The sequence below is a fragment of the Pezoporus flaviventris genome, unplaced genomic scaffold (assembly GCF_033815535.1).
Source record: "Pezoporus flaviventris isolate CSIRO_AGI_PZ_B2104156 unplaced genomic scaffold, CSIRO_AGI_Pfla_v1 ptg000025l, whole genome shotgun sequence".
Classification (NCBI taxonomy): domain Eukaryota; kingdom Metazoa; phylum Chordata; class Aves; order Psittaciformes; family Psittacidae; genus Pezoporus; species Pezoporus flaviventris.
In genome coordinates this window covers 16,484,877-16,510,999 of record NW_026892573.1, presented here as the reverse complement: position 1 = coordinate 16,510,999, position 26,123 = coordinate 16,484,877, and the positions used below count along the sequence as shown (strand labels likewise).

The window sequence follows — 26,123 nt, the reverse complement described above, 5'->3', positions numbered from 1 at the left end:
CACATGGTACGAAAAAAGGAGGGTAGAATTTGTGGCTTGAGTACCTAAAATTTTTTTAATACTTAGAAATAAGGTACTTTCCAACCCTAACTATTCTATGATTCTATTCAGGTAGTAAATGAAATATCAAAGTATGCAGACTGAAGATGAATTCTGAATGTACGTTTGCCGTGAAAAGCATCATGGAGAATTTAACGTAGCATAATGTGTTACTAAATATCTTCAATATAAATTTTTTTTTCTACAGGTGCTTAGATGTATACCTAGCATGTACTTGAAAGAAAAGTTCCACACTTAAGTTATACTTAAGTAATGCAGATTTAATCAAACAGCCATGAAAATTCAGCCTCATTTACCCAGGTAGGAATGATTTCATAGAGAGTAAAACTGTTGCAGCCTTGCTGCGTAGTGGGTTGCAGTTGGGAGGGGAGCTCCAAGGAAAGGCATTTTGGCTGCAGTGGAAAGCCAGGCTCAAGCGGGTCCTGGCACTCTGTGAAGCAGCCATTGTTGGAAGATCAGGCAAGCTTATACCATTTACCCTAAAACACCATTAGTAAAATTGCACATGAAAAATATTTGAAGTTACTTGAGCAGCTTCAATTGTCTTGGGGAAGAAAACAGAAAAAAAAATAGATTTGTAATAGAAAGCTAATTATGACTTTAAGAGGCAGCCTCTCCATAATTAGTGAGTGACACACTTTCTCAGACTGAATTCTATTTTTAGATTTAGGCTTTCAAAGATTGTCCTTTATTATGCTGCTGTGGGGAAGCTTTTTAATTCATTGTGATTTTGTGCATGATTTTGCACATGGGACTGTGCATGACTTGCATGCTGACAAGACTCTAGCCAAATCCATTATCTTAGTAAGTCAGTAATTGCTGCATTTCTCTCATGGCACTGAAAAGCCCTTTGATATGTCATTTGCTCTTGGTACCGACACACCCCATGAAAATAAAAATATCTTCTAGGATTTTTTACAGTCACACCTTGTCCAGAAAATGGATAGGTTCAAAGTACTTGAAAGCAGCCTAAAAGTTATTAATTCAGTAACTAGTTTGCTTATCAGAAGAACAAGTTATATGACAGCATGAAGTGACCTGTCTACACTAGCAAATCATTCTGATAGTCCTCAAAGGAGCTTGGTCTTGCCAGCATGGATGTGACTGAATGGTGTTGTCAGTTTGCTACCAGATCACATTACAATCCTAGAAAGATTTTGACATGGTCATCTGTGTGTTGTCTTCTGTGGTAAGAAAGTGAGCCAACTTGGCTGCTGGATACCAGATTCAGCCTGACCCTGGCATACTAACTTCCTGACCTTACACTTCTTCAGTGCCTGAAGTGGTCATACAGGCTACCTTACAGCTTTATATGATGCTGAGCTGCAGCCTCTGAGAACATTCTGTCATATAATTTATTAGTGTAGACATAATAAAAGATCTGTTCTTGAAAAAAAAAAAAAAGCAGTTACGACCATTGCCTATGCCAACTTTCTTCTGTGGGATTTATTAGTTTTCAAAAGGAAACACCTTTGCTGGAGGATTTTATGTCTGTCTTGAACTGAATTTTAGTGGAGGAAGTTTAGTAGTCAATCTAGGGAAAGTTTTGTGAATGCCTGTGATTAGTTGGAGGTATGGTGCCACAGGCATAGCTATGCAAAGACCTAACTTGCCTGGATATATATATTAAAGTTTCAGAAATTTCTGGTGTGAAAACCATTATTGGTCATCTGACTATCTGTTCAGTCATCATCCATCCTTTTAGTATTGGGATCAGTCTACACTTCACATTCTACTAAATACAGCCTAAAGTACACATACCCTGACATTCTTTTCTCAATAATAACGACTAAATAAAAACTGTTAACACTCCATCCAGCAGCCTGGCAAGCATGCAAGAACTATCAGAATTACTGAACACAATCCAAAATTTAGAGGAGAAAATTTATGAACAAAGCACAGCAGTAGCTAATCCTCAAATTATGTTTTACAGAGTTTAAAGAACAATTTGATCACAAACCCATTATTGATTATACTGACTTCTGTTGGAATACGAAAGACTGCAACAACAGGAGGTACATAGCCTCAAGAAGGAGAGCAGTTGTGAGCAGCACAGCACAAGAGCTGTGCTGACCAGAGCCACAGCATGGGTCACTAGTGGGATGTGCACAGGCAAAGGTACCCTATCCATCTGCTGCCTTCATGGTTACCTTGCTTGTATCTAGCATTTGTGTTAAAGGTTAGAGGACACAGTCTCCCACAGCATCCTCACGGCTAAATTGAGGAAGTGTGGTCTGGATGATCAGGTAGTGAGGTGGACTGCGAACTGGCTGAAGGAGAGAAGCCAGAGAGTTGTAGTCTATGGGGCTGAGTCTAGTTGGAGGCCTGTAACTAGTGGAGTGCCTCAAGGGTCAGTACTGGGACCGGTATTATTTAATATATTCATCAACGATTTAGATGAGGGAATTGAGTGTACTATCAGCAAGTTTGCTGATGACACTAAGCTGGGAGGAGTGGCTGACATGCCAGAAGGCTGTGCTGCCATCCAGCGAGACCTGGACAGGCTGGAGAGTTGGGCAGGGAGTAACTTGATGAAATATAACAAGGGAAAGTGTAGAGTCCTGCATGTGGGCAGGAACAACCCCAGGTTCCAGTATAGGTTGGGAAACGACCTGTTAGAGAGCAGTGTAGGGGAGAGGGACCTGGGGCTCCTAGTGGACGACAGGATGACCATGAGCCAACACTCTGCCCTTGTGGCTAAGAAGGCCAATGGCATCCTGGGGTGTATTAGAAGGGGGGTGGTTAGTAGGTCGAGAGAGGTCCTCCTTCCCCTCTACTCTGCCCTGGTGAGACCCCATCTGGAATATTGTGTCCAGTTCTGGGCCCCTCAGTTCAAGAAGGACAGGGACCTGCTGGAGAGAGTCCAGCGCAGGGCAACAAAGATGATTAAGGGAGTGGAGCATCTCCCTTATGAGGAAAGACTGAGGGAGCTGGGTCTCTATAGTTTGGAGAAGAGGAGACTGAGGGGGGACCTTATAAGCGTCTATAAATATATAAAGGGGGAGTGTCACGAGGATGGAGCCAGGCTCTACTCAGTGGCAAACAATGATAGGGCAAGGGGTAATGGGTACAAACTGGAACACAAGAGGTTCCACTTAAACTTGAGAAGAAACTTCTTCTCAGTGAGGGTGACGGAACACTGGAACAGGCTGCCCAGGGAGGTTGTGGAGTCTCCTTCCCTGGAGACATTCAAAACCCGCCTGGACACATTCCTGTGTAACATTATCTAGGTGTTCCTGCTCCGGCAGGGGGATTGGACTAGATGATCTTTTGAGGTCCCTTCCAATCTCTAGCATACTGTGTGTGTGATACATCATGGCACAATCGTCTCGAGCTAATCATAGCTCCTTTCAGTATCACAGCTACAGATAGTCGATATGTAAATGGAATGGGAGAAAACCACTTTTTTGGGTTAGGACATTTCTCTTGCCCTCTACAATGCTTTCTTTATAGACTGTAAATTAAATGATAATCTACAACTTGTATCAACAACCAACATCATTTTGGTTTTGCCAGTAAAGGTTTTACCAGCAAATACAGGGAGATGTGCTTTGTGGCACAAATAGAAAACTTGCATTCTTCTAAACCTGTTAGCATGAGAGAAACATCCCTTTAAAAGGGAAAAAGCAAGGGTATCTGGCAAAACTGAAGGCTGACAAATGAGTGCCAAGAGAGGCAGAACAAGCTGGAAACCCAATATGCCTGAGGTGTACTCGCTGACCTCAAGTAATATGGGTCATCTTAGGACTAATTTGTAATCTCCTGTACACCATTACAAATACAAAACTTCTCAACCATTTCATTAAATTCTGTTTTCTCCTGGATTTATTAGGCAGAAGCACATGACAAGTTTAATTCTCAAAATTATAATCCCACACGACGAAATAGCAGCAGTGGGTCTGAATGATCCTAAATCACCCTCACAAGAACTAGTGCACAGTCCAGAGTGAGCAGCTAAATCTTGAAAAAAAGACCATTCAGGTATCCAGATTTTGAGAAGACAATCACCTCTTAAGCACAAATTGTTCCTGTCAATGCACAAGTATACTAGCTGGGTTCAAAACACATTTCTATCAAAGGTTAAATTAAATTTAAGCCATCACACAACTGCAGGTACCACACAAGTGTACAAAGTCGTTTCTCAAAGAAAGCTGTTCTGCAGAAATTTGAGATGGACCTGACACACTGTAATATAATAATGTGCCAGCAAGCAAGAAATGCTGGAAGCAAATGTGTCCTTAACATGTTCATGGTCTAGGCAGCTTTGGTACAGCAAATTTAATTAAAATGAGTAGTCCAGGCCATCAGCAGATATAAATCAGTGCTATCAGCAAAGTGTATGGCTCTGCATTTATACTGTTATGCATTTCATGAGCTTTCATGCTCTGTTAGATAATATTTTAAGATTACAGGTAAATTAAGAAGATTTAAAAATTCTAACACTTTAATACTATTTATACTATTGTTAGTATTAATACTGTGAACACTATATTATTAATGCTATTAAGATTATAATGAATAAAAAAACTGCGCTCTTGATTTGTATGTAGAGGACAGACTGATAGTAGCTGTACAGAAGTGATTCTTTTTCTAGAGTGTGATGATTTTGAGGCATTGGTAAAACATGTCAAATATATGTACAAGGGCAAAAATATTCAACAGATGAAAAACGAGGCAAATTTTGAGTCACAGGCTTTTTTAGACCAAATGTTGTTTGTGCCTACTCCCTTCCAAGGCCACGCTAGCAATAGAAAAAGTAATTATCACTCTTAGATCCCATCAAGTATCGTAATCACTGACCCGCAACTCCATAATTGCCATAGGTTCCTACAATAGCAGGAAGTTTCACACACAAAGAAGATTCCCAGCTAAGTCTGAGTTGATGACTATATGCCACATGAGGAGTGAAGGGGGCCAAAACAAGCAGAAGACTCTGCCAAGCCAATCATAAATCTGGGAGTGTATTTAACCTCAACTACATGAACCAGGTGTCCAAACAGGTATTTGAGAAAAGCCTGATTTATGAGTTTGTTCAAGGAATTAATTGCAACTGGCTTTCATTTAGGCAATTTTAACACCTACTGAAACCACAAGACTTAGAAGAGAAAAAAAGCTGCGCCAACAAGAGTGTTGTGGAGAGCAGACACATTGCTCATCAAAACACACACCAGAGTCCAGGGCAAGTTCAAAGCAATGTTAAGGTCTGTTATCTGCAGCAAGGTTGCATGGTTCCCTCAAGCTGAGTGAACCCCCTCTCCTCACCACAACGTGGTGATCTGATAGTCACTGAAATTCATTCCTTATGAAAAGTTCTTTATTGTTAGAAGAGAGATGACAGCTTCCAGCAGCAGACAGTGAAGTTAAGCCATAAACTTAAGCAGTGGATGCTGTATGGATACATCTGTAGCACTTACTGCAGGACAGTTCAGAGTTACCTGAGCAAATGGAGTGACTGCTTGCACCAAGACCAAGTGGAGCAGTAAGCCGAGCTAACAGCCCTGTGGTTCTCAAGGCAAAGGCAGTCTTCAGCTCAACACTGCACAAATACATCAGCTAAGATGACTACTACCATAAGCCATGGAGTAGAGGAAATTTGTCTCGGGGCCACAAAACCCACAATACTGACTGTCAAGAATAAGACTAAGTTAATTGAAACACACACACACAAAAAAAGTAGGTCCTGTGCTAACCTCATGTTTCTTTCTCAAGGGAGCAAAGGAAATACAATTCCCAACAAGCAAACGTGCTGAACACAAAATTTGCAATACTCAACTTATGGAAAAGGTGACTCAGGAAGTATGACTACACACAACAGTAGGAAAGCTCTAAAAATTGTTTGTAATAATATGACTAATCAACAGTTTGATTCTGTGGTTTTCAAATGATCTTACACTGGGATCATTTGATCTTAAACATCTAGGACTGCATGAAGAATCCTTTCATCAAATTCTGATGCAGTAACCTAATAGATACCACATGAAAATGTCTCAAAGTGATTTCTCACCACTGCATAGCAGCTGGAGAAAAAGGCTTAAACCTCCCCCCAACAAAATTGAGGGAAGATTCATGTAGTTAAAACCTCACTGCTGTTCTCCAGAAACTCAGAGATTTTAGGACCTCTCCTGTGAAACTGAAAGCAGTGGATGCCACACAAAAGGACAAGCAGAAGAACCATTTGTACTTAAGAGTTAATTCTGAATCATTTAATGGGTTTTCTAATGAAACAGGAAACTAAGGCTGTCTATGAACCATAATACAGAAGCATAAAGAGGTCTGCAGTCACATACAAACAATGGAGCCATTAACCAGAGGAAAAAAAAAATAGCAGGAATATGGTTTATGACTTGACTGCACAATACAATGTCATTTAGATACCCAGCTGAATTGATAAGCTCTACTTTCTCTAAGGAAGGGTACACTAACTCTGAACTGAACACTAACACAGCTATATAATTTCTAGTATCTGAGCTAGTCTGGAGTATCCCCCATAGCAGCACACTGTTCTGTACAGATTTGCCAATACAAGAGTCTCTGAATTATCTAACAGTGGTATGTCAGCCTCATGAGAAACCACATGAAGGTCAGGATTGGAAATGAGCCCTTGTACAGAAAATACTAACATTTCAGAATAACTGTGCCGTCAGTATTTTTTGTTGAGGTCAGACTCTGCAAGTGATACAGGGCTGGAAGGAAAAGTAGTTAGGCAAGTGTTCTGAAAATAAAATTCTCAAGGGGTTGATGAGTACTTTTCAGAGTTCCTTTTCTTTGTTTTTATGAGATTTTTTTTGATTTCTGAAATGAAGATTTTAGCTCCAAAAATATCTTTCTTGAGCACTCTTCTTCAACAGTAACCTGGAAAACTCACAGCTTGATTTCACACCTTGATTTTTGCTTTGCAGCATTACTAGAAGCTGAAATACAAGGAAAACCAAACATCCTTCATGGTTACCGGAAGGCCCTTTACAGTGCTGTACACAGAAGATCATTTTAACAGATAACTGAACTCAAAGAGTGGACCTGAAATGCACTTTGCAGAAATGCACTTGGGATGAAACAGTAAATGAACCTACTTTAAAGATGAACTGAGGAAGCATGCTTATTCACCATAATGTCAGTTATGCCCTAAATTCTGAATACCTAATCTTGGTATTTGAATTCTTCATCTGTTTTGCCTCCTACCTTGTAAACTACTAACAGACAGTTTAGTCTCAAGTATACTGTATCAGAATGCAATTTGTGTTGTTTCAGATGATCACAAATAATAAAGTATTTGTCTATGTTCAAATGTCTAAAGCAGAAAAAAGTATACTTAAGGAAAATTTCTTACCTATAAGTAAAACAAACTCCAAATGGTTATCCTAAGTAATACATATATATGGAAAGTTTTCCTTTCACATGTGTTTAAAATAATTTTTATTTCACCTTCTGTCATGGTTTAACCCCAACTGGGAACTGAGTACCACACAGCCACTTGCTCACTCCTCTCTCCCTCCCCACTCCTCAGTGGATTTGAGAGAGCCGGAAAAAGGGAAAACCCACGGGTTGAGATAAGAACAGAACTGAAATAAAGTAAAATATTATAATACAAATGGTAGTAAGTCTAATGATAAGAAAGATCACAAAAAAAAAAAAGAGAAAAGAAGCAAAACTCAAGAAAAATAAACCACAAGTGATGCACAATACAGTTGCTCACCTCCCACTGACTTATGCCCAGCCTGTCCCCGAGCAGTGATCAGCCCCCTCCAGCCAGCTTTCCTTCTGGTTTATATACTGAGCATGGTGTTCTAAGATATGGAGTATTTCTCTGGCCAGTTTGGTTCAGGTGTCCCGGCTGTGTCCCCTCCCAACTTCTTGTGCCCCTCCAGCCTTCTCACTGGCAGGGAATGAGAAGCTGAATAAGTGCTACTTAGCAACATCTAAAACATCAGTGTGTTATCAACATTACTCTCATACTAATCCAAAATACAGCGCTGTACCAGATACTGGGAAGAAAATTAACTCTATCCCAGCTGAAACCAGAAAACCTTCAAGTGAAGGGCTTAGCCATATTCAAATTTTCCTACCAATCTTACATCAACATTTAAATTAAAAGCAGATGAGTTCAGATCTTTAAAAAGAGTGTCTTTAATCAGTAAAATGAATTGATGTTTGGTTTAGGCATTAACATTCCCTGAACACTGAGTAACCTCAGCTTCCAATGTTATAGCTGATCTCACTACCTTCTCTGGCCCAGTATCTTCCTCTTTGATCACCTTGCAGCACAGATGGCCAGTCAGGATGGATGTTACCCCGCTGTTAGGAGCAGCTGGACTTTCTGTCTTCTAAGGACAGTTCAGGGTTTTTTTCATTATTACTCTTATGATTGCAGTGAAGATTGGAAAGGACTGCTTATCACAGTGATTTGAAAGTCCTGAGAAGCAAAGCTGTTTCAAGTGCTGAATTATTTTTTTCTGTCATTAAAATAATTAATTGCTATATGGAGGTTATCCCCTTTGCTTACAGGTATTTGGATTCAGGCAGGATTGATAGCCACAAAACACTAACCTGTATCAGATATATATAAATGTGATTTATTTGCATTATGAATATGTTTTGCAGTGTATCCTCCTTTAAGGTTTGAGATAGATTGAAATTCTCAGACCTATAATTCAGAAATCTGCATTTGAATGACAAAAACCTAACGATTGAATTTCAAGTCTAGTTACATAATATTCCCAACACTTTTATGGACGAGAAGGTATTAGCAGCATTCAAAGGAGCATTCGAGAAGCCAAGCCTTCTCCCAGTATTTATCCTGTCCAAAATCACTATTGCAAAAATCCTTTTTTTTATGTTAAATTACTGGAAAGCTCATGATAAGATAATTTTGATAACATCATGACCCTGCCAAGTCATTCTGTCCTTCAGGAGGTATGAGGTGTGCAGACAGCCCTGGTTTGAGGTATCTCCAGCTGAGGCAAGTGTGTATTGCTGATATAACTGCATCTGACAAAAATGAGCTCTGATTTATCATGTCAGGGACATTCACATCAGCTTTGGACTGCAGACTATGTGTAGTGTACCACTTCACCAAATGATGCAGATCCTACCCTGCAACAGGTTCCAAACGATTTCTGGACAGAAGTTGAGATATGGCTTTTATACTTAGAAAACCTCATGCACAACCTGTAACAGAGGTAAAGAAGCAGAAGCAAGCAGCATTCCCATTTATTTTTGTCTTTCAATACAGGTACCAAGATTACATGGCTAGTAGAAAAAAATGTGCAGAAATTGAGATTCCATAACTGAGGTAGGAGTTAACTCACTCTAGTTGAAAGAAACCAGATTATTGCTGTTCAAGAACTCTGGGACACAAAATTGCAGGTTTAATAGGAAATATTTTTAATAAATTAAACAGAGGTTAGTACTATATGATGAGGAAAGAAAGTGATTGGGGCAACTACAGATCCTTTTACAGATCAATAGTGTGCAAAGCTTTGGAAAGGACAGACTAATTTAAGACATCAAAGCAAATGCAAAGTAAGTTAAAAAACAACAAAATATGCAGTCAACCTAATATTCTCTATTTTAAAATTATATTCCAGAGAAAAGAAATGGCATAAACCTCATCTCCTGAAGTTTAGAAACACTGACCACAATGAAAACTGTCAGTTAAGCAGGAAAAGATGGAAATTATTACAGTGATGGTAGATAAGAACCAGCTCTATGGCAGATGATAATAAGAACCTAATGAGAGTTCCCCAAAGACATGACATGAAACCGTACGGATTGCTAAGGAAATCAACAGCCTGTTCTCTCTCCTCTAAGCAGAGACTAAAAGAAACTGGCCTCCTTAGCCTAGGAGAACAAAAGAAAAAGCCCCCAAAATGGCAGATTATTATTTATAAATCTATTAAATGAATGAACACAGGAAAAGAGGAAGTCCTATTTAACTTATTAGATCCTGAGGGCACAAAAGTATGTAGCTTTAAATTATCCCAGAATAAATTGAGCCTAGAGTGGGGAAAAATGAATTACAAAAGCAGTGAGGTTCTCAGGAGATGCAAGCAGACAAAAGTGTCAGCTTTGGAGACTGATCAGCATCTTCCAATAAAGGCTTTACAGCCTATGACAATAGAGCACTGCTCTCTTCCACACATCTTTTCCAACCCTACAGGGAATTTCAGTGTTGATGTTTGCTTGCACCCAGGCATACCACAAGACTGCCCACTTTAAGATAGAAAAGTAAAATACATGCCTTTTGCCTTGCACCCAGACATACCACAGGACTTTGATTTAGGGCAGGGAGCAAAATATTTTGTAATAGCTGTTTGTTTGGTATAGTGACATAATAGTATCAAATCTAGAGTAAAGGTACTCAATCTGCAACTATTAGGAAGAATCAGGAACCAGCCTGCAAATACGTAACAGCCACCTGAGCAAAGAGAGCAGACCTGTGAGTAGAGAAGACTGGATCAGACTAGTCCTGACCTACGGAAAAGTGTATATAGACTCCAGTGGCACTTGGGGAAGACAGAAGAAGGCCTCCAGTTCCAGCTTTGATCTTTGAAGAGCTCTCAAGTCCAGCCGTTTCATCCTCAGAGACTAAACCATCAAAGACTGTGCCCATCAGGGTCAACCAGCCAATGTCAGATTTATAGTATCTTATACCTAGGGCTTGCCTGGCATGTTTGAGCAGTATTTAATATATAGTACAGTACTTGAGTAAAATCGGCTTGCTCTAAGTGTGGAGACCTGCCTCTCCTTACAGCAGTTCTTAGTCCCCTAACAGAGACCGTTGCAACACCCCAGTATCAACCCCATGATCACAGACCAAGAAACAGAGCCTATAGTACCTGTTAGCAGAACATGGTGCTGCCATAACACTGAAGTAGCTGAAAGATTGTGCAATTTTAGTATTTCATTACTAAACTAGAGTTCTTTAAGATATTTTTGGAAGGCAGAGAGGAGAAAAATGCACCTACAACTTCCTTCCTTACCATTAGCACCAACTGGTCCCCAGTCTAAATAGAATAGACTATTTCAGTTGGAAGGGGCAAAAAATGATCATCTGGTCCAGCTGTCTGACCAATTCGGGGCTGACCAAAAAATAAAGCATGTTATTAAGGGCATTGTCCAAATGCCTCTTGAAGCACTGACAGGCTTGGGTCATTGACCACCTCTCTAGGAAGCCTGTTCCAGTGTTTGACCAACCTCTCAGTAAAGAAATGCTTCCTAATGTCCAGTCTGAACCTCCCCTGGTGCAGCTTTGAACCCTTCTTAGACATCCTTTTACTGGATACCAGGGAGAAGAACTCCGCACCTCCCTCTCCGCCTCCCCTCCTCAGGAAGCTGTAGAGAACAATGAGGTTGCCCCTCAGCCTCATTTTCTCCAAACTAAACAAGCCCAAAGTCCTTAGCTGCTCTTCACAGAACAGTCTTTCCTGCAGGGCTGCTTCCCAGCAACTCTTCTCCCAGTTTATACTTGTGCCTGGCATCACTCCTTCCTAGGTGCAGAATCCAGTATTTCAGATACATACCAACTCACATGTGCTCAAGGTCGGAATGAGGCTAGACCTGGGCCACACACCAAGTGTGTACCCTCCTCCCGGATCCCTGTGTTTCATGTGACATCCCTGTAGCCTTGGCAGATTTGTGGGAGTTTTGAGGAAGCAGTAGGGTTTGGTTTAGGTCAAAATGCCTGAAATAATTATGGTTAGGTTGTGTAAAAATGGTACTTTTATAGTGTAAAGTCGCTATCACAGACTTGCCTCCATAACTCATGTCAAGGAAAGAGGCAGCTCCATAAACAAGAAGTGGGGAGTATCTTGTAGGCTATCTTCTTTCTCCAGAGCAATTCCACATAGCAGTCAGCCAAATTTTCCTGCCAACTATAGGGAGCTGTTTCAGAAACAGACTCAAAAGTGAAACAAACTCTGATGAGTGCTGCTCATCTACCTGGAAAAGGGTGTTGTTCAGACCCACAGATACTTCTGAAGCGTTCGTTGCAAGGCCATATTTTATTTTAGGTTACTGATGCTAATAAAAAAAATCAATACATTTTCTTTTTCTCTCTTTTCCTTCAAGCCTAGTTTTTTATAAAAGCAGCAGGAAAGGACACTTATGATCACTACATACTTGTACAAGTAAAGTATGGACAGAGTTTGACAGACATGACCAAAAGTATTTCCATCTCTTTGTCATTTGTCAGCCAAAACTGATGACAAATGGTATGGCATTTTCTCCCTATGGCTAGTATGCTTTTAAGCAGGAAATTTATCTGTATGAATTTCTTCTTCATAAGTAAGAGGCTTCATCTCTAAATTGGGACACACTATGCTGAAAATTTTCATCTAGGAATACCAAATATTGCAGAAGGAAGGAGATTAACACAGTTATTTGGTTTGATAGAGCATGCCAAGACAGTTGGGAGAAAATCTTTTTAAAGTTGAGAATACTTAACTCATTTGTTGATGCTGCAAACCAGCGTGAAAGCACTGACATGTAGCCTGTTTATTTAGCAGGTGCCATTCACAACAGCAACTGTTGGAAAATATTCTTAGAAGAACTCTGACAGGATTTGGTGTGCCCATGTTTAACGTCTCTTCTTTTTCTTTTATTGTGTCACAATGTACCCAAGTTGGGATATTACTTTCTAAACAGGTATTTCAATGCTCTTATTTCCTGATTAAAATACCTAAAATGGTAGCCTAACACTGAAAGAAAGTGACCAAGGGACTGAATATGGACATTTCAGCATATGAAACAGAACTACGTTATTCACAAACAGCTATATTAAGCAACAGGGGTATCATAAAGCCACATTCATGAGTGTTTGCAGAGTGTTTTGAACTACTTTACTGAACAGCACCTTATTAGCAAAAATTATGATTAATGAGAAGATTATAACAACGACCCTCTCTCTACAAGTACTGCAATAGAAAGAAAGAAATGAGAAGCATATTTCAGATAGGAGTTGCTACATTAATAATTAAGAAATGAAGCTGCACAGAAAGGGTATTTGGAAGATTTTATATTCTAGAGTTTAGGATGACCAAAATATGCATTTTTTCTGTTATTTATAGGGGTTTTTTTTATAAAATTTAGCAGCTTGTTGTTATTCCTTTTAATAGAAGTAGTATTTTATATCTTGATGAGAGAGATGCCAGAGGTTAAGATAAAGGGGCAAACAGGACTCCATGGGATCAATTAATTCAACTGAGTATGAGCAATTTTGTTACTCCATTATGTTCCATAAAGCAGGCTGGTGCATTTTCTATCCAGCTATAACACTGATCCATTAGAGAAAGAGAAGACATGGTCCTTCTCATTTATTATTTATAAGACAGGGCATGCACAGCTTGTCTGACATCATCCTTGTCACAGCTAATGAGAAACTGAAATAAATCAGGTTTTGGCATCACAGAAGAGATGGAAAAGCTCTTTCAGGTCTAGTGATCCATTTTTCTGCAGTAGGGGAGTGCTCTCTAAAATATGCAACTAAGTAATTCATTGTTTATAATTGTATATATCCCAAAGTGATGAGCTTTCTACACCACAACTGTATGCCAATACAGTTTAAAAGATGTGTTTAGAATTGACAGAAGTAAGCAAAGAAAACCAGAAAGAACTTTGTCAGCTCTTAAATCTAATTTAATGTGATGAACACCGTCAGGCTGAGACACTGCATGATACAGGGCTGCTGAGGTAACAGGAGCCTATGCCAAGTGCCAGGGAAGAATCTCCAATGCCAGTCCAATATAAACATGAAGGTAATGAGGTGAAAATTACTTGTTAATGCCTGTCACTCTAAAGTCCAAAAATCAGCCTCCAGTGCACAGCTTGCTCTATCTCTCGTCCATGGACTCTCTCGAGACCCTGACTCAGCATAGGCTTGTGCTGGTCCTATGTAGGCATGAGCTTGGATACACTTCTGAGTACAAAGGATAGAGCTAAGGACCTCAGTAGATTTTTCTTCCCTAGCTCTCTTATTTAGCATCACAGATATGGCCCGGGCCCCCACATCCGCTCTTGGGGAGTAGGAGAAATATGAGATGCTGCTGGATGATTGAGGCTGGCCATGGACAGTGCTATTACAAGAAATCTCATGAGAGTCCATCAGAAGTGGTAATTCATGTAGGAATACAGCTGGTGTGGGAAGGTGGAGGATATGGAGGGAGAAATTTGAGAAGAAAGGGGAAGGTTTATAGGAGGCATTTTATGGGGAAAGTGCAGGCACACAAGCAAAGATTGAGAGCACAGTACTGCAATTCTGCTTCTCTCCCAACAGGTCTCCATACATCTCCTAACATTAGCAATTTTTTCATAGTGCAAATGCTTTTATGGAACAGGAATCAGCAACACCTGGTGCCTGCTTGTAAAGTACATCAGACCACTCTGAAGCTACTATCATGTTCTTCATGATCTCAGCTTACATTAGTTAAAACCTGATGATAATTTTGCTGTTATTGCTGCAGAATTCCAGAGTGTACCAGATATAACTAACAAAGAGACAGCCAGGTAAAATTAGCCTAACCTAAAACAAAGTTCAAACTGTTCCTTTTTCTTCACTGAAGCCTTAACTAAAACTGCTATGGTCTAACCCCAGCCAGCAGCTGAGTACAATGCAACCACTCACTCTCTCCCACACACGGGATAAGAAGAATAATCAGAAGAAAAAGGTAAAACCCATGGGTTGAGATAAGAACAGTTAATTAAAATTAAATCAAATATTATACTAATACAATAACAGTAATGAAAAGGGAGGGGAAAAAAAAGAAGAAATAAAACTCTAGAAAGACAAGTAGTGCACACTACAGTTGTTCACCACCTGATGACTGATGATCAGCCGGTCTCCAAGCAGTTATTGGTGCCTCCTGGTCAACTCCCCCCAGTTTATATACATCCTATAGTATGGAATATTTCTTTATAAGTTCAGGTCAGGAGGCTGTGCTCCCTCCCAGCTTCTTGTGCTCCTCCTCACTGGCAGATCACAGAAAATGAAAAAATCCTTGATTTAGAGTAAGCACCTACTTAGCAACAGCTAAAACATTGGTGTGTAATCAGCATTATCCTTAAACTAAAGCCAAAACACAGCACTAGCAGCTAGGAAGAAAATTAACTCTTATTCCAGCCAGAACTAGGAAAAACTGGTAATTTAAATAGTGACATTTTTAGTTCCTTTTCATGGGAGACCAGATTATTAAAGCTCTGATCTTTACTATTTTCCACCAGCTGTCTTATCTCAAATAGGTGGTGACTGGGATATGCAGCCGTTCTCCTGTAAGAAAAAAGAAGCTAAACCTTACTTACTACTGAAAGGAACCTGGCACACATTCGTGCCCTCCTGAGGGGTCACAAGAGGAACTCAAAACACCTGCCCCATTGTGTCCTGAGTGTAAACACCACCCATCAGAAATGCTGCCTTATTTTGGTTTCATAGAATCATAGAATCTTAGACTGGTTTGGGTTGGAAAGGACATTAAAATCACCTAGTTCCAACCCCCTGCCATGGGCAGGGACGCCCCACACTACACCACCAGACCACTGTGGAGAAAATTTCCACAGGTAGTTTTAGGGAAGACAGCTAAGCGTTTTCTTTCTAGCCTGACCTTCACTGCTGCACATTTCTTTTGCACAAAGACACGTAGGTCTCCACAGGCAGCTTGAAACCTTCCTTCCTCTGGTGTACCTCCATCACAACTAATAATATACTTGCTAAAAATGCCAAACAATGACTGTCTTCTACTGAGCTGATCAAAAAGATGAAAAATGCTGATAAACTAGACCACCCCATTTAAAGGTTTAGTTAAAGACTGCTAAAATGTAAACATATCCATTAAATACACACTTGTCCTGGGTTCAGCAGTAGCAGTCATTTTTCCCCTTCTTGGTAGCTGATGCAGTGCTGTGTTTTGACTTTCAGCCTGGGAACAGAGCTGATAACAATGATGGTTTGGTTTGGCCAAGGACTTTGTGAGCCTCATGCTCTGCCAGGGGGGAGGGGAAGCCAGGAGGAAGCAGAGACAGGACACCTGACCCAAACTGACCAAAGAGGTATTCCATACCACAGCATGTCATGCCCAGGATGTAACTGGGAGTTAGCCGGAAGGGCTGGGAGACTGCAGGGTTGGAGGAGGTATCGGTCGGTGCTTGGTCGGGCTGAGGGGGGCGAGTTATCGGTCGGCTGGTGCTGAAGTGTTGTATTCTCTTTCCTTGTTATTTCCTTTATCATTATTATCATTGGTGGTAGCAGTAGCGATCTGTGTTATACCTTAGTTACTAAACTGTTCTTATCTCAACCCGTGGGAGTTGCATTCTTTTCGATTCTCCTGTCCGTCCCTCCGGGAGTAGGGGGAGGGAAAGAAGGGGGGGAGTGAGTGAACGAGTTACCTGACTGGGTTTAAACCACGACAACACTTAAAAAGAAAAACCTGATAATGATCTACAGAGAAAACCTACTGTACCAAATAATGTGTGACTTGTTTTATTTCTTAGCTGAGGCAGAAATAATTGCTGAATACGTGTGTGTATAAGAAAAAAAAATATTGCTGAATGAACTAGCACTTATTTCTAAAAAGATTAAATCTTCCAAAAGATCAAATACTTCAAAATCCAGCTTGATTTTTTTCAATTCCATGTGTTATTCCAAGGGTTCGTACAAACTGGGCTGCTAGACACTGTTTAAACTCTTCAAGAAAATGCTCTTTTGGATTGTTATTTTTTGGATTATTTTTAGTGTGAAGTGTCCCTGCCCATGGCAGGGGGGTTGGAACTAGATGATCTAAAGGTCCTTTCCAACCCAAACCATTCTATGATTCTATAAATATAAAAACCTGCATTTTTCTATATTTTGACATAAAAATTCATCCAGTATTTCAGAAACTATTCTTGTTGAGAGCAGCATCCAAGCAGCCCCAACCACTGTGAAGTGCAATTACCACTGACTAATTTTAGGTATGTGGTATATCAGTTTTCCTGCAAGTGGCCCTGTGTTTCCATTGACTTTACAGGGACCCTCAGGCAAGCATGGTCCTAGCTTGGGCATCTTAGATCCTCTATAGTATTGTTTTATGAATCTGGGCCTGTTGCCCTGCAGTATGTAAAAAATAATTTCTGAGAAACAGGAAAACAATTAAGAAAGAGCGACAAGAAATAGAAGGTTTTCAAGTTGGACCCAAAAAACACCAAATTCATCGCAGTGTAATTCTGCTGAACACAATGGAAGTACACAGGAGATGAATTTTTCCCACTGTCTTCACAGGACAGTAAGCAGCCTATAAAACATTTTGATCTAATTAAATTATGTGATGGTCCTGCACATTTTCAGTATGGGAACAGAAATTCTCTATGTGACATTAAGTTTTTGTATTCTTGTAGTACTCACATGACAATGCAAGTGATTACTCACTCAAGTCTTTGGAAATCCTGATTCCAACCAGAGATGCTGCTTGGGAGTGTGACAATCCTGACACAGGAGAGGGAGGGGTAAGAATGAACACTGACAATACCACAGCCTCAGCATTCACATTCACTGCTGGAGCACTCCCTAGGTAATAGTATTTTCTTACAAGCTCATTAAAGGCTAAATTTGGCTTATAAATCAGTTTCTGGTAGTAAGCAATAAGAAGTTGCTGTAATACCTCCAAGAATACAAGGTGTGGGCAACTCCAAAAGCAATGATGGGTTCCTTGGTGTAAGGATAGCTCTGCCTTACTTTCCCACTGAGGTAATCAGCGTGATGCGGGCTGAAGTGTGTAGTTATCTGCAGCCATAAGCATTAGGAGCTGCAGTTCTGCCAGGTCCCAGAAGAGATGCACAAAGACTCCTTGCGTCAACTACTCATCCTCCTTAACAGCCAGCACAGGCTGCTCGTCACAGCTGCCCTGCTGTTACGTCCCCTGCCACTGGAGTGAGAGCTGCCAGTGGTTTCTGCAGCAGCTGGGTAGGCACCAAGAAATAGCCGCAAAGGCAGTTAAACACGTGATATATTCTTTGATTTAGAATCACCATGCCTTATGCAGTATTTAGACAGGTGAAAGCAAAATTAATATCTCATAAGAAGGAAAATTCTCACTCCTTAGTGTTTTACTCTGCTGACATGAATAGTTTTAGCTACAATAAAAAAGAAAAATTGCCCGATTACCAAAAAACATTTGCTGAGAAACACAATGCAATAAACTTGCTCTAGCTCAGCTTTTTAACTTGTTATTTAAGCTGCACTAGATCACTAGGGCATATGCAGAATAAAAAGCAGCAAGTCATTTGCCAAAGACAAGACATCAGATTTCCATAAGAGAAAATGTTTACGTTTAAAAACACATACATCTACTGCAGCTAGAAACAACCAAAGATTGGAAAATCTTCATTCCTTTGAGTAAAAAATCATACTTGGCACTCTCTTTGGGAGAGCTATGTTAAGAACCAGTCTCCCAATGGTAACACACAAAGCTATTGGAATTTCATAAGCTTTCTACAACAGCATACATAAGAAAAAAATGAGAAGAAAGCACTTGGCATGAAGCAAGTTTGTGTAAGAAATAATTCTGGGATTTTTTTTTAAATTAGGTCAGCCATTGCTGCGTGAAAAAATGTATTGTGTATCCCAGTGCTTGAAGGCAGTGCTGAAATTCAGAGAGAGGCCTTTGCACAAGGAGGGTGGTACTGCTGCAATACACTAGCACATCTATAGAGCAAAGCCCAGAGAAGCTGTCAGGAAAGGAGAACAAGCTCATGTGCAAAGTCCCATGTTTCAACCTCCCTGCCAGCGCACTGCAGCTCAGGAGTCACCCCAAAATCCAGTAGAGACACAGGCAGTACAGTTATTTGTCTAAATACATTATTAAAAGTGTCACAGTCAATGTTTTCTTCACCAGTGAGTGCTAAAAGCACCAGGATAGCCATAAAATATCTCCCACAAACAACTGCAGTGACCACAGGATCTGCCATTGAGCTCGTACTTACAGCATCTGCTGGGACAAAGCTCGGTGTTTAACTATTTCTTCACAAACTGCTTCCACATGCTTGCTTGCTCATTGTGCCATTTCTTCCATTGGTTGCTTGTGTTTGACAGCATCTGGACCACAAAACGATCCTTCCCCCCCTCTTTTGCAAAATTAGCAGGCTGCGGAGGGATGCGGGACTGCTGCTGCAGCCGATATCTCCCAACAGCCCAATGCAGCAGAGGCTTTAGCTCCCCCTTCCCAGCATGGGTTTTTTCTTTCTTTGTGTGTGGTTTGTTGTGGTTTTTTTTTTTAAAGAGATATGGTCCTGACTAACGTCAGGTTTCAGGAGCCCAGTGCAACCTGACATTTTGCTGCATTATTTCTTCACTTTCTACATTTCTTACAATAGAAATTATATTTCTTACAATATAAGATAATAGATTTTCTACCTTTTTATTTCATGCTTGAACTATCCTGCTGTGTCAAAGAATGCTTATGTTTAAAATGTTCACAACTTGAACAAATCTCTGAAAACTTCTGTCTGTTTAACAGTTTCAGTAAATACCCTTACTGTTCTGTTTCTGGCTCACTCTTTACCACCAGCATGCTTTACCCGTGCTCTTTAAGACTGCCTTAGATTAATTTTGTCAGTGCTGATGAAGACCCAGAAGTCCGTGTGCTACCAGGAGCATCCCGAGTTTGGCTTCTCTTTTCCAAGTTGGCACAAGTACCTGTTAGCACTTACACATTTTGAAATTTAGCTCCATATTTACTTCACATTCATATTCCTGTTCATGTGATCAAGTTCTGCCTAAAGCAGAACTCAGAAGAATTGGGGAACTCAGATACAAGCTTTAACAGAAACAAAGACTGGACCATTTAAAGCATTTCTAAGATTTTTTGTTCCCTCACCTTAGTCACCCATGTTATCCTGTCAGGCTGCCCTCCAAGAAAAACAAGAAACCTTTCCTTTGAGAGCTCTTCCAGTCTTGCCAGTCCTGCTGCTTTGAGCTCCATGTGTTAGTGCATAGTGCTGTCGCTCCCCAGGGTCCAGCAGCCCACTGCCAGAAACATGTCCTTCTGACCCCTGCCAGTCTTCATTTAAAATGCAGCACATCACAAGAGCTTCAGGAGTGGCTGAAAGTGTGAGATTAGGGATTTCTAGGGACTCAGAAGCTCTCTTGTCCCTCTGCAGTCCTTGGCTGCACAGAAGATGCACTAGAAATAGCTTGTCTACAGGGTAACCCCTGCAGAGGCAGGAAAAAACAACTACTGACAGGAGGAAAACACAGTGTTATTGCAGCCTTGAACAGACAGAGGAGTCCTCCTTAGAGAATTTTAGGACCTCCTTAGGACCTTACTATGACTCTGCTGCTTTGGGTTAAGAAAAATAAAAACAACCAAAAACCTGTTTTCCTGCCAAGGAGCTGAGGCTGACTTCTGTCATGTTGAAGGTTAAAGTAACATTGCAAACACTAAGAGGCATGTGCAGCATTGTATAAAAGGATACATTAAACTTCCAAGGAAAATAGGCCTGCTTCATGTTAAAGTACATCTGATAGTAAGTGAAATTATTTGTGTTATCACAAGCAGTTTACTGGAGGAGGCCAACATCCTTATGTTTAAAGTCCTGGTCATGGAAGGTTGAGAGGTACTGAGCACAAGTAAGCAACAAAACTGGCACTACAATATTGCATTTTGTGGCACAGAGATCAGGGAAAACACATTTTTCTGATCATCACATCTCAGCTTTACTGAAGTTCACCACAGTCACAGTGAGAAATCCGCTCTGAGTCCAAGTAAACAAAAGGAGATTGTAACCAGGCAGAGCAGACTGTTAAGCCAGGAAAAAATGCGGTGCCAGTCTCCAAAATATTGCTCCACTGGATAAGCTTCTGCAGCATAGTGATCTCATGCAGCTGTCATGTTGCTCCTAAACTTAGCTGCTGAAAGCATTGGCTCCAACACTGTGGCAGCTGAGAATGACACCTTATTTCCCAAGCAGGGCACACATGTTGGCTGCAACTGCCAGGGGCTGTGCTGGCCACAGAGGTCGCTAGGGTGGCATCAGCCCTGCTTACCAATATCAGACCCTGAAAGCAGAAAAATATCTGTATCAGGGGTAGGGAATGAAGCCATGGATGACATAGGAAGCATCCCAAGGATAGGAGGCAATGAAGGACAGGACATTGAAAAGAAAACGCTTTATAAGTATTTTCTCACAAAGAGCTCAATTCCTTTTAAAGCAGCAGGCATGAAGAGTCCTCTCTTGAAATTCTTTTCCTAAAGTGAAAAAATAGATTGGGAAGATAACTGCTAGCATTATTAGCAATCTTCTTACAGAAGAATGTTAGCTGAGGGCAGCCCTGTCTCTGGAAACTGAGCCTGAAAGAGCAGCTGGGCTTCCCACATGGAAGCAGGTGAAGGGCAATTTCCCCTCCAGGGATTTTTTAAAACAAAGACACAAATAAATATTTGATTGATGCATTCACCATCCCAGCTGTGAAAATCAAGTAAAATTAGAAGGCTCATTGCTTCTGCTGAGTTTGGTATCACTTCTATTGGTGCTGACATGGGTCAAATGAAGCCAGCTACTCAAATGGGTCACTCACAAGGCTGATGCCTTATAAGGCTCACCCACCCCCTCCCTCAGCCAGAACCATTCTTCTTACTTCTCCGCTTCTTTTGTTTCACCTCTCTCTTCCCCAAATGGGACATCTCCTCTCACACAGTGCTCCCAATGTTGGCAGCCTCTGCATGATGCCCACAGAGGGAAAAGCATAAAATCACATCCATTGCTGCCCCTCCGGTGCTCATCACCCTGCAGCACAGTGGCCAGACCACTGCACATGGAGAGAGTTGGGCTCCCACCAGGCAGCGCTGCGCTGAAACCAGCCAAAAACACACATTATCACTCACCCCTGCAACACACTGTGGCACTGCAATACTGAGCAAATGGCTTTATCATCCACATTCAGCCTACAGCCATCACCAAAAGGAGGGGAGCTGAAATATTCCTCAAATAATAGTGTTTTGCATTTAGGTAACAGACCCAGTTCAGAAGTTATAAGGAAGCTCTGACTACTTCAGCTTTGTGGAAAATCTCAAAAGAGGTGATCCAACCATTAGGAGAAATATGAAACAAAATTCAGAATTTTAACCACAGTTTGTTTTTTTTTTTGTAGAGAGTGCCCTAAGTCCTTGTCAATTTGATTAAAATTTTCCAGGCAGTGCAAGATCACACCCCTCAGCTGTTGGAGGAAAACTGGCAATTTCCTTTTTAGTCCATCTCCCCAGCCCCTGTCATTCCCAACCTCAAATTAAAGGGGGTAAAAAGGAAGCTTGGCCATAAAATCTTCCTGCAAATACATCTGTTAGTGACCTGCACTGTGATACAGCAGAGATTAAGCTCTTTAAAGTCAATGAATGTTCAACAGATAGCTAATTAGTGACATACTAAGATAAGATGAATTGTTGACAATCTGAATTAATTTCCTAAAATATCAGCAATAGTGAGAGGGGGTTTATTGTGTTATGTTAAATACCTGGAACTTCATTAGCTGGATCTTGTAGTGAGATCATTGTAATACTTAGAACAGCAAACACTTCAGCACAGCCCATTGCAGCTGCCCAGAGTGACTCAAATGTGATTTGAAGGTGCTGCAGGGAAAAAAACAAAGAAGAAAGATTGGAAAGAGATGATCTAACTGAAGTGTCCAGTACTGTGAGTGCCAAGATTCCCAAGTTTGATTCTTTAAGTTAAAATAGTGATTTCTCTATTTTGTGATTGATCATATCTATGGTAGACCTCTTGTTAACCTTGACAAAAAAGACAGAAATGTTAAAAGCTAACATTTCTAAGACTGTGATTAAGGATTATTAAAATACCATCTTTCCCAGGCTATTAGTGCCATAACAATTAGAATGCCAACAAGGCCAGGCTATTAGTGTTTGGGTGATTAAAATACCAGCCTGGTCTTCTAGAGCCAGAATGATTAGTATATTGCCAGGCCAGGCTATTAGTGTCAGCACCACCAATTGTGTGGAATATTTTAGCCCTTTCAGAATTTAATTTAGACTCAGATTAGTTTGACATGCTGCTTTTTCATGAACTATAATTTTCATCATTGAAGTATATATATGCATATTTCTGATATTCATGGATGCGTAAGAAAAACATGTTTTGACGCATTTGTACCACACTGATAATGGAAAACTTAACATGTCATCTGGGTAGGAGGAGTCTTGAAAAGACTGGATTATCAATTAAGAATTCCAAGCAGGATAAAAAAATACAATGATGAAACCTATTTGCCCCCTAACTAAAATATAAATGCCAGCTCTGTCAGTCCATGGCACACAGCCTGGCCAGAGCTGTGCAGTCTGACTGACCCAGTTTGCTCAGGGTCATATTAACTACTGCAGCACACAACAGCCCTCCCTGATTCCTTTAGGCAGCTGGGGAACAGCTGATGTGGAGAGCTGGCTTTGGTGCTCAGATTCTGGAGATGGGCTTTTCCTATGATTAATACTGCCAACACTGATGGAGGAGCAAAACTCTATATTAGGGGCAAAAAGGCCATGGAAGATACACTCATAAAGACCTCAGCTCAGGCTCCCAACAAGACAGCACCATGAAGAACCAGCTTTGTAGAAGCAGATACTTCCAGGAGGCTGAAGTCATGTCGTAGCAGTGACAGTATGGCTGTAGTGTTTAGACCATGAGTGTGCAACTCAGAGTTTCATCTACGCTGCTTCTTAGGAACAGTATATGGTTCATATATACACATATATTTATAGTATGTACTATATACGTAGTCATATATGAAATTGACCATTTAAGGTTCTCCTGGGTTCAGCAGTAGCAGTCATTTTTCTCCTTCTTAGTAGCTGGGGCAGTGCTGTGGTTTTGACTTTCGGCCTGGGAACAGCACTGATAACACCGATGTTTTTAGTTACTGCTCAGTAATGTTTAGTCTGACCAAGGACTTTCTGAGCCTCATGGTCTGCCAGGGAGGAGGGGAAGCCAGGAGGAAGCAGAGACAGGACACCTGACCCAAACTAACCAAGATGTATTCCATGCCACAGCACGTCATGCCCAGGATGTAGAACTGGGGGCAGTTACCCAGAAAGGCTAGATCACTGCTTGGATTGGCTGGGTATCAATCAGTGAGTGGCGAGCGGTTGTATTATCTTCCCTTGTTATTTCCCTTATCATTATTATTACTGGTGGTAGCAGCAGTGATTCGTGTTATACCTTAGTTACTAAACTGTCCTTATCTCAACCTGTGGGAGTTACATTCTTTTGATTCTCCTCCCCATCCCTCTGGGAGCGGGGGGGGGTGGAGAAAGAGGGGGGGGGTGACAGAGCGGCTGCATGGTTCTGAGTTACAGCTGGGCTTAAACCACGACAGTTCTTTTTTGGCGCCCAACGTGGTGCATGAAGGGTTGAGATAATGACGGATCTGACCAGAGCATGTCTAATCGTCTTTGTGATAAGCATTCATTGATTTGGGTTAATAGTCACTCATCACAATGCTGATTTGTTAGCTCTCAATGTTTTTGCTCTTGATCTCACAGTTTCAGCATGTCGCACCTTACTTTACAGCCGGTATTTCCTGTGTTAGTGTTTATCAGCTGAGGGCCTTGGGCTAAGGTTCTTGTTTCATTGTACTTTATGGTAATGACTTGTAATACAGTAGAATTATTAATCATGAAACTGATCTGGCTTGCATTCCCAGTGTGGTCACTACCTCTGCACTTTGGGAGGTATATAATAGAAGTGTATAGCAATTACACATCTTTTTTCCCCTTCTCAGGTGATCAGCCTATGAGGGAGACATTCCCACACACTGTAGTGATGAGTACAGCAGCTAGACAAGCTCTGACTGCAACAGACAGTGCAGCTACTCCAACTCCAAGCACAGCAGCTCCACCAGCCCCAGTGACAAGTACAGCAGCATCGTTTGAGAGTTCTGAAGGTTTTGAATGGCGTTTGGGTACCCTTGAGACCTGCCTGCTGATTGTGATGGGGATCAGCACGTTGGCACACATACAGAGCATGTTTACCCAAGACCATTTTGTGTGATCTCGAAAGTTAAGCAAAGTTGTGTTCGGGTCTTGTCTGGGGTTAGACGACGATGCAGAGGGACCAAGAGGTTTTCCCCAAGCCTGGACAGTCATGAGTGGCAGGGCATGTGGGACAGTATGGGCAAGTATCTAGTCCACTGGGCCCCTCCAGTGCTTTGGAAGCATCTGAGATGGAAGTCAGCTGTATGGAGTCCCCAGTGACAAGCTGCAGAAACTGCTGAAGGGGAGGGTGAATTATTTTGAGCCTGGTGGGCCCATGGCACTTCAGGCCATCAGGGCAGAGATGCAACATAGAGATGGACTCATGATCGAGGGGTGGACTTAGCAATGGACACTATTGCCCTAGTTATTCATAAGTGTGAACACTGCACAGAGCCTCTCCTGCTCTGAAAGACTTACAAGAGATGGAGCCTGATGTCATGGACTGGATGGACTGAGCAGCTTTATAGGGATTGGTCCATGCATTAAGGAATGATATCTCTCTCTCTCTCTCTGTGGATGTATATATATGTGTATATATATATATATATATATATATGATAAGAGTGATGGTATATTGAAAATGTGAGATCTGAGCATGACGTGAATGGTGTGGAATAAGGGGTAGATACTGTCCTGGGTTCAGCAGTAGCAGTCATTTTTCTCCTTCTTAGTAGCTGGTGCAGTGCTGTGGTTTTGACTTTCGGCCTGGGAACAGAACAGATAACACCGATGTTTTTAGTTGCTGCTCAGTAATGTTTACTCTGACCAAGGACTTTGTGAGCCTCATGGTCTGCCAGGGAGGAGGGGAAGCCAGGAGGAAGCAGAGACAGGACACCTGACCCAAACTAGCCAAAGGGGTATTCCATGCCACAGCACGTCATGCCCAGGATGTAGAACTGGGGGCAGTTACCCAGAAAGGCTAGATCACTGCTCAGGTCTGGCTGGGTATCGATCAGTGAGTGGTGAGCGGTTGCATTGTCTTCCCTTGTTATTTCCCTTATCATTATTATTGTTGGTGGCAGCAGTAGTGATTTGTGTTATACCTTAGTTACTAAGCTGTTCTTATCT

General features: G+C 41.2%; 1 protein-coding gene across 2 annotated transcripts in view; it reads right to left on the bottom strand.

Moving 5' to 3' along the window:
• SACS (sacsin molecular chaperone) overlaps positions 1-19,238 on the bottom strand; it is a 62,499-nt gene extending 43,261 nt beyond the window's left edge. Inside the window, exons 1-2 of one of the 2 annotated variants that reach the window (XM_061457656.1) lie at positions 19,003-19,238; positions 17,426-17,506 (exon numbers count right to left, since the gene is read on the bottom strand). The gene's annotated coding sequence lies outside the window, so the exon portion shown is untranslated. The remainder of the gene's footprint in view (positions 1-17,425; positions 17,507-19,002) is intronic. The other variant, XM_061457655.1, reaches the window with a different exon arrangement.
• Positions 19,239-26,123: the final 6,885 nt, after the last annotated feature.